Here is an 8802-nt window from a genome sequence, read left to right on the forward strand (position 1 = left end):
GTTGAAAAAAAACGGTATCCGGAGCAGAATACAGAAAAACTTTTACTACAAAAGTTGTAGCAAATTGTGCCCTTAACACAATGGTCTGTAACTTTTTTGCTCCCAGATGCATCAATACGGAGAATTTTTCAAAAATGTGGAAATTACAAGAGTGTTGAAAAAAACGGTATCCGGAGCAGAATACAGAAAAACTTTTACTGCAAAAGTTGTAGCAAATTGTGCCCTTAACACAATGGTCTGTTACTTCTTTGCTCCCAGATGCATCAATGTGGAGAATTTTTGAAAAATGTGCAAATTACAAGAGTGTTGAAAAAAAACGGTATCCGGAGCAGAATACAGAAAAACTTTTACAAGAAAAGTTGTAGCAAATTGTGCCCTTAACACAATGGTCTGTAACTTTTTTGCTCCCAGATGCATCAATGGGGAGAATTTTTGAAAAATGTGCAAATTACAAGAGTGTTGAAAAAAAACGGTATCCGGAGCAGAATACAGAAAAACTTTTACTACAAAAGTTGTAGCAAATTGTGCCCTTAACACAATGGTCTGTAACTTTTTTGCTCCCAGATGCATCAATGGGGAGAATTTTTGAAAAATGTGCAAATTACAAGAGTGTTGAAAAAAAACGGTATCCGGAGCAGAATACAGAAAAACTTTTACTACAAAAGTTGTAGCAAATTGTGCCCTTAACACAATGGTCTGTAACTTTTTTGCTCCCAGATGAATCAATGTGGAGAATTTTTCAAAAATGTGGAAATTACAAGAGTGTTGAAAAAAACGGTATCCGGAGCAGAATACAGAAAAACTTTTACAAGAAAAGTTGTAGCAAATTGTGCCCTTAACACAATGGTCTGTTACTTTTTTGCTCCCAGATGCATCAATGGGGAGAATTTTTGAAAAATGTGCAAATTACAAGAGTGTTGAAAAAAAACGGTATCCGGAGCAGAATACAGAAAAACTTTTACTACAAAAGTTGTAGCAAATTGTGCCCTTAACACAATGGTCTGTAACTTTTTTGCTCCCAGATGCATCAATGGGGAGAATTTTTGAAAAATGTGCAAATTACAAGAGTTGAAAAAAAACGGTATCCGGAGCAGAATACAGAAAAACTTTTACTACAAAAGTTGTAGCAAATTGTGCCCTTAACACAATGGTCTGTAACTTTTTTGCTCCCAGATGCATCAATACGGAGAATTTTTCAAAAATGTGGAAATTACAAGAGTGTTGAAAAAAACGGTATCCGGAGCAGAATACAGAAAAACTTTTACTACAAAAGTTGTAGCAAATTGTGCCCTTAACACAATGGTCTGTAACTTTTTTGCTCCCAGATGCATCAATGGGGAGAATTTTTGAAAAATGTGCAAATTACAAGAGTGTTGAAAAAAAACGGTATCCGGAGCAGAATACAGAAAAACTTTTACTACAAAAGTTGTAGCAAATTGTGCCCTTAACACAATGGTCTGTAACTTTTTTGCTCCCAGATGCATCAATACGGAGAATTTTTCAAAAATGTGGAAATTACAAGAGTGTTGAAAAAAACGGTATCCGGAGCAGAATACAGAAAAACTTTTACAAGAAAAGTTGTAGCAAATTGTGCCCTTAACACAATGGTCTGTAACTTTTTTGCTCCCAGATGCATCAATGGGGAGAATTTTTGAAAAATGTGCAAATTACAAAAGTGTTGAAAAAAACGGTATCCGGAGCAGAATACAGAAAAACTTTTACAAGAAAAGTTGTAGCAAATTGTGCCCTTAACACAATGGTCTGTAACTTTTTTGCTCCCAGATGCATCAATGGGGAGAATTTTTGAAAAATGTGCAAATTACAAGAGTGTTGAAAAAAAACGGTATCCGGAGCAGAATACAGAAAAACTTTTACTACAAAAGTTGTAGCAAATTGTGCCCTTAACACAATGGTCTGTAACTTTTTTGCTCCCAGATGCACCAATGCGGAGATTTTTTCAAGAATGTGGAAATTACAAGAGTGTTGAAAAAAAACGGTATCCGGAGCAGAATACAGAAAAACTTTTACTGCAAAAGTTGTAGCAAATTGTGCCCTTAACACAATGGTCTGTTACTTCTTTGCTCCCAGATGCATCAATGTGGAGAATTTTTGAAAAATGTGCAAATTACAAGAGTGTTGAAAAAAAACGGTATCCGGAGCAGAATACAGAAAAACTTTTACAAGAAAAGTTGTAGCAAATTGTGCCCTTAACACAATGGTCTGTAACTTTTTTGCTCCCAGATGCATCAATGGGGAGAATTTTTGAAAAATGTGCAAATTACAAGAGTGTTGAAAAAAAACGGTATCCGGAGCAGAATACAGAAAAACTTTTACTACAAAAGTTGTAGCAAATTGTGCCCTTAACACAATGGTCTGTAACTTTTTTGCTCCCAGATGCATCAATGGGGAGAATTTTTGAAAAATGTGCAAATTACAAGAGTGTTGAAAAAAAACGGTATCCGGAGCAGAATACAGAAAAACTTTTACTACAAAAGTTGTAGCAAATTGTGCCCTTAACACAATGGTCTGTAACTTTTTTGCTCCCAGATGAATCAATGTGGAGAATTTTTCAAAAATGTGGAAATTACAAGAGTGTTGAAAAAAACGGTATCCGGAGCAGAATACAGAAAAACTTTTACAAGAAAAGTTGTAGCAAATTGTGCCCTTAACACAATGGTCTGTTACTTTTTTGCTCCCAGATGCATCAATGGGGAGAATTTTTGAAAAATGTGCAAATTACAAGAGTGTTGAAAAAAAACGGTATCCGGAGCAGAATACAGAAAAACTTTTACTACAAAAGTTGTAGCAAATTGTGCCCTTAACACAATGGTCTGTAACTTTTTTGCTCCCAGATGCATCAATGGGGAGAATTTTTGAAAAATGTGCAAATTACAAGAGTGTTGAAAAAAAACGGTATCCGGAGCAGAATACAGAAAAACTTTTACTACAAAAGTTGTAGCAAATTGTGCCCTTAACACAATGGTCTGTAACTTTTTTGCTCCCAGATGCACCAATGCGGAGATTTTTTCAAGAATGTGGAAATTACAAGAGTGTTGAAAAAAAACGGTATCCGGAGCAGAATACAGAAAAACTTTTACTGCAAAAGTTGTAGCAAATTGTGCCCTTAACACAATGGTCTGTTACTTCTTTGCTCCCAGATGCATCAATGTGGAGAATTTTTGAAAAATGTGCAAATTACAAGAGTGTTGAAAAAAAACGGTATCCGGAGCAGAATACAGAAAAACTTTTACAAGAAAAGTTGTAGCAAATTGTGCCCTTAACACAATGGTCTGTAACTTTTTTGCTCCCAGATGCATCAATGGGGAGAATTTTTGAAAAATGTGCAAATTACAAGAGTGTTGAAAAAAAACGGTATCCGGAGCAGAATACAGAAAAACTTTTACTACAAAAGTTGTAGCAAATTGTGCCCTTAACACAATGGTCTGTAACTTTTTTGCTCCCAGATGCATCAATACGGAGAATTTTTCAAAAATGTGGAAATTACAAGAGTGTTGAAAAAAAACGGTATCCGGAGCAGAATACAGAAAAACTTTTACTACAAAAGTTGTAGCAAATTGTGCCCTTAACACAATGGTCTGTAACTTTTTTGCTCCCAGATGAATCAATGTGGAGAATTTTTGAAAAATGTGCAAATTACAAGAGTGTTGAAAAAAAACGGTATCCGGAGCAGAATACAGAAAAACTTTTACTACAAAAGTTGTAGCAAATTGTGCCCTTAACACAATGGTCTGTTACTTCTTTGCTCCCAGATGCATCAATGCGGAGAATTTTTGAAAAATGTGCAAATTACAAGAGTGTTGAAAAAAAACGGTATCCGGAGCAGAATACAGAAAAACTTTTACAAGAAAAGTTGTAGCAAATTGTGCCCTTAACACAATGGTCTGTAACTTTTTTGCTCCCAGATGCATCAATACGGAGAATTTTTCAAAAATGTGGAAATTACAAGAGTGTTGAAAAAAAACGGTATCCGGAGCAGAATACAGAAAAACTTTTACTACAAAAGTTGTAGCAAATTGTGCCCTTAACACAATGGTCTGTAACTTTTTTGCTCCCAGATGCATCAATGGGGAGAATTTTTGAAAAATGTGCAAATTACAAGAGTGTTGAAAAAAAACGGTATCCGGAGCAGAATACAGAAAAACTTTTACTACAAAAGTTGTAGCAAATTGTGCCCTTAACACAATGGTCTGTAACTTTTTTGCTCCCAGATGCACCAATGCGGAGATTTTTTCAAGAATGTGGAAATTACAAGAGTGTTGAAAAAAAACGGTATCCGGAGCAGAATACAGAAAAACTTTTACTGCAAAAGTTGTAGCAAATTGTGCCCTTAACACAATGGTCTGTTACTTCTTTGCTCCCAGATGCATCAATGTGGAGAATTTTTGAAAAATGTGCAAATTACAAGAGTGTTGAAAAAAAACGGTATCCGGAGCAGAATACAGAAAAACTTTTACAAGAAAAGTTGTAGCAAATTGTGCCCTTAACACAATGGTCTGTAACTTTTTTGCTCCCAGATGCATCAATGGGGAGAATTTTTGAAAAATGTGCAAATTACAAGAGTGTTGAAAAAAAACGGTATCCGGAGCAGAATACAGAAAAACTTTTACTACAAAAGTTGTAGCAAATTGTGCCCTTAACACAATGGTCTGTAACTTTTTTGCTCCCAGATGCATCAATGGGGAGAATTTTTGAAAAATGTGCAAATTACAAGAGTGTTGAAAAAAAACGGTATCCGGAGCAGAATACAGAAAAACTTTTACTACAAAAGTTGTAGCAAATTGTGCCCTTAACACAATGGTCTGTAACTTTTTTGCTCCCAGATGAATCAATGTGGAGAATTTTTCAAAAATGTGGAAATTACAAGAGTGTTGAAAAAAACGGTATCCGGAGCAGAATACAGAAAAACTTTTACAAGAAAAGTTGTAGCAAATTGTGCCCTTAACACAATGGTCTGTTACTTTTTTGCTCCCAGATGCATCAATGGGGAGAATTTTTGAAAAATGTGCAAATTACAAGAGTGTTGAAAAAAAACGGTATCCGGAGCAGAATACAGAAAAACTTTTACTACAAAAGTTGTAGCAAATTGTGCCCTTAACACAATGGTCTGTAACTTTTTTGCTCCCAGATGCATCAATGGGGAGAATTTTTGAAAAATGTGCAAATTACAAGAGTGTTGAAAAAAAACGGTATCCGGAGCAGAATACAGAAAAACTTTTACTACAAAAGTTGTAGCAAATTGTGCCCTTAACACAATGGTCTGTAACTTTTTTGCTCCCAGATGCACCAATGCGGAGATTTTTTCAAGAATGTGGAAATTACAAGAGTGTTGAAAAAAAACGGTATCCGGAGCAGAATACAGAAAAACTTTTACTGCAAAAGTTGTAGCAAATTGTGCCCTTAACACAATGGTCTGTTACTTCTTTGCTCCCAGATGCATCAATGTGGAGAATTTTTGAAAAATGTGCAAATTACAAGAGTGTTGAAAAAAAACGGTATCCGGAGCAGAATACAGAAAAACTTTTACAAGAAAAGTTGTAGCAAATTGTGCCCTTAACACAATGGTCTGTAACTTTTTTGCTCCCAGATGCATCAATGGGGAGAATTTTTGAAAAATGTGCAAATTACAAGAGTGTTGAAAAAAAACGGTATCCGGAGCAGAATACAGAAAAACTTTTACTACAAAAGTTGTAGCAAATTGTGCCCTTAACACAATGGTCTGTAACTTTTTTGCTCCCAGATGCATCAATACGGAGAATTTTTCAAAAATGTGGAAATTACAAGAGTGTTGAAAAAAAACGGTATCCGGAGCAGAATACAGAAAAACTTTTACTACAAAAGTTGTAGCAAATTGTGCCCTTAACACAATGGTCTGTAACTTTTTTGCTCCCAGATGAATCAATGTGGAGAATTTTTGAAAAATGTGCAAATTACAAGAGTGTTGAAAAAAAACGGTATCCGGAGCAGAATACAGAAAAACTTTTACTACAAAAGTTGTAGCAAATTGTGCCCTTAACACAATGGTCTGTTACTTCTTTGCTCCCAGATGCATCAATGCGGAGAATTTTTGAAAAATGTGCAAATTACAAGAGTGTTGAAAAAAAACGGTATCCGGAGCAGAATACAGAAAAACTTTTACAAGAAAAGTTGTAGCAAATTGTGCCCTTAACACAATGGTCTGTAACTTTTTTGCTCCCAGATGCATCAATACGGAGAATTTTTCAAAAATGTGGAAATTACAAGAGTGTTGAAAAAAAACGGTATCCGGAGCAGAATACAGAAAAACTTTTACTACAAAAGTTGTAGCAAATTGTGCCCTTAACACAATGGTCTGTAACTTTTTTGCTCCCAGATGCATCAATGGGGAGAATTTTTGAAAAATGTGCAAATTACAAGAGTGTTGAAAAAAAACGGTATCCGGAGCAGAATACAGAAAAACTTTTACTACAAAAGTTGTAGCAAATTGTGCCCTTAACACAATGGTCTGTAACTTTTTTGCTCCCAGATGAATCAATGTGGAGAATTTTTGAAAAATGTGCAAATTACAAGAGTGTTGAAAAAAAACGGTATCCGGAGCAGAATACAGAAAAACTTTTACTACAAAAGTTGTAGCAAATTGTGCCCTTAACACAATGGTCTGTTACTTCTTTGCTCCCAGATGCATCAATGCGGAGAATTTTTGAAAAATGTGCAAATTACAAGAGTGTTGAAAAAAAACGGTATCCGGAGCAGAATACAGAAAAACTTTTACAAGAAAAGTTGTAGCAAATTGTGCCCTTAACACAATGGTCTGTAACTTTTTTGCTCCCAGATGCATCAATGGGGAGAATTTTTGAAAAATGTGCAAATTACAAGAGTGTTGAAAAAGAACGGTATCCGGAGCAGAATACAGAAAAACTTTTACTACAAAAGTTGTAGCAAATTGTGCCCTTAACACAATGGTCTGTAACTTTTTTGCTCCCAGATGCATCAATACGGAGAATTTTTCAAAAATGTGGAAATTACAAGAGTGTTGAAAAAAACGGTATCCGGAGCAGAATACAGAAAAACTTTTACAAGAAAAGTTGTAGCAAATTGTGCCCTTAACACAATGGTCTGTAACTTTTTTGCTCCCAGATGCATCAATGGGGAGAATTTTTGAAAAATGTGCAAATTACAGTAGTGTTGAAAAAAAACGGTATCCGGAGCAGAATACAGAAAAACTTTTACTACAAAAGTTGTAGCAAATTGTGCCCTTAACACAATGGTCTGTAACTTTTTTGCTCCCAGATGCATCAATGGGGAGAATTTTTGAAAAATGTGCAAATTACAAGAGTGTTGAAAAAAAACGGTATCCGGAGCAGAATACAGAAAAACTTTTACAAGAAAAGTTGTAGCAAATTGTGCCCTTAACACAATGGTCTGTAACTTTTTTGCTCCCAGATGCATCAATGGGGAGAATTTTTGAAAAATGTGCAAATTACAAGAGTGTTGAAAAAAAACGGTATCCGGAGCAGAATACAGAAAAACTTTTACTACAAAAGTTGTAGCAAATTGTGCCCTTAACACAATGGTCTGTAACTTTTTTGCTCCCAGATGCATCAATGGGGAGAATTTTTGAAAAATGTGCAAATTACAAGAGTGTTGAAAAAAAACGGTATCCGGAGCAGAATACAGAAAAACTTTTACTACAAAAGTTGTAGCAAATTGTGCCCTTAACACAATGGTCTGTAACTTTTTTGCTCCCAGATGCATCAATGGGGAGAATTTTTGAAAAATGTGGAAATTACAAGAGTGTTGAAAAAAAACGGTATCCGGAGCAGAATACAGAAAAACTTTTACTACAAAAGTTGTAGCAAATTGTGCCCTTAACACAATGGTCTGTAACTTTTTTGCTCCCAGATGCATCAATGGGGAGAATTTTTGAAAAATGTGCAAATTACAAGAGTGTTGAAAAAAAACGGTATCCGGAGCAGAATACAGAAAAACTTTTACTACAAAAGTTGTAGCAAATTGTGCCCTTAACACAATGGTCTGTAACTTTTTTGCTCCCAGATGCATCAATACGGAGAATTTTTCAAAAATGTGGAAATTACAAGAGTGTTGAAAAAAACGGTATCCGGAGCAGAATACAGAAAAACTTTTACAAGAAAAGTTGTAGCAAATTGTGCCCTTAACACAATGGTCTGTAACTTTTTTGCTCCCAGATGCATCAATGGGGAGAGTTTTTGAAAAATGTGCAAATTACAAGAGTGTTGAAAAAAAACGGTATCCGGAGCAGAATACAGAAAAACTTTTACTACAAAAGTTGTAGCAAATAGTGCCCTTAACACAATGGTCTGTAACTTTTTTGCTCCCAGATGCACCAATGCGGAGATTTTTTCAAGAATGTGGAAATTACAAGAGTGTTGAAAAAAAACGGTATCCGGAGCAGAATACAGAAAAACTTTTACTACAAAAGTTGTAGCAAATTGTGCCCTTAACACAATGGTCTGTAACTTTTTTGCTCCCAGATGCATCAATGGGGAGAATTTTTGAAAAATGTGCAAATTACAAGAGTGTTGAAAAAAAACGGTATCCGGAGCAGAATACAGAAAAACTTTTACTACAAAAGTTGTAGCAAATTGTGCCCTTAACACAATGGTCTGTAACTTTTATGCTCCCAGATGCATCAATGGGGAGAATTTTTGAAAAATGTGGAAATTACAAGAGTGTTGAAAAAAAACGGTATCCGGAGCAGAATACAGAAAAACTTTTACTACAAAAGTTGTAGCAAATTGTGCCCTTAACACAATGGTCTGTAAC

This window comes from Onthophagus taurus, unplaced genomic scaffold (assembly GCF_036711975.1).
Source record: "Onthophagus taurus isolate NC unplaced genomic scaffold, IU_Otau_3.0 ScKx7SY_24, whole genome shotgun sequence".
NCBI classification, from domain to species: Eukaryota; Metazoa; Arthropoda; class Insecta; order Coleoptera; family Scarabaeidae; genus Onthophagus; species Onthophagus taurus.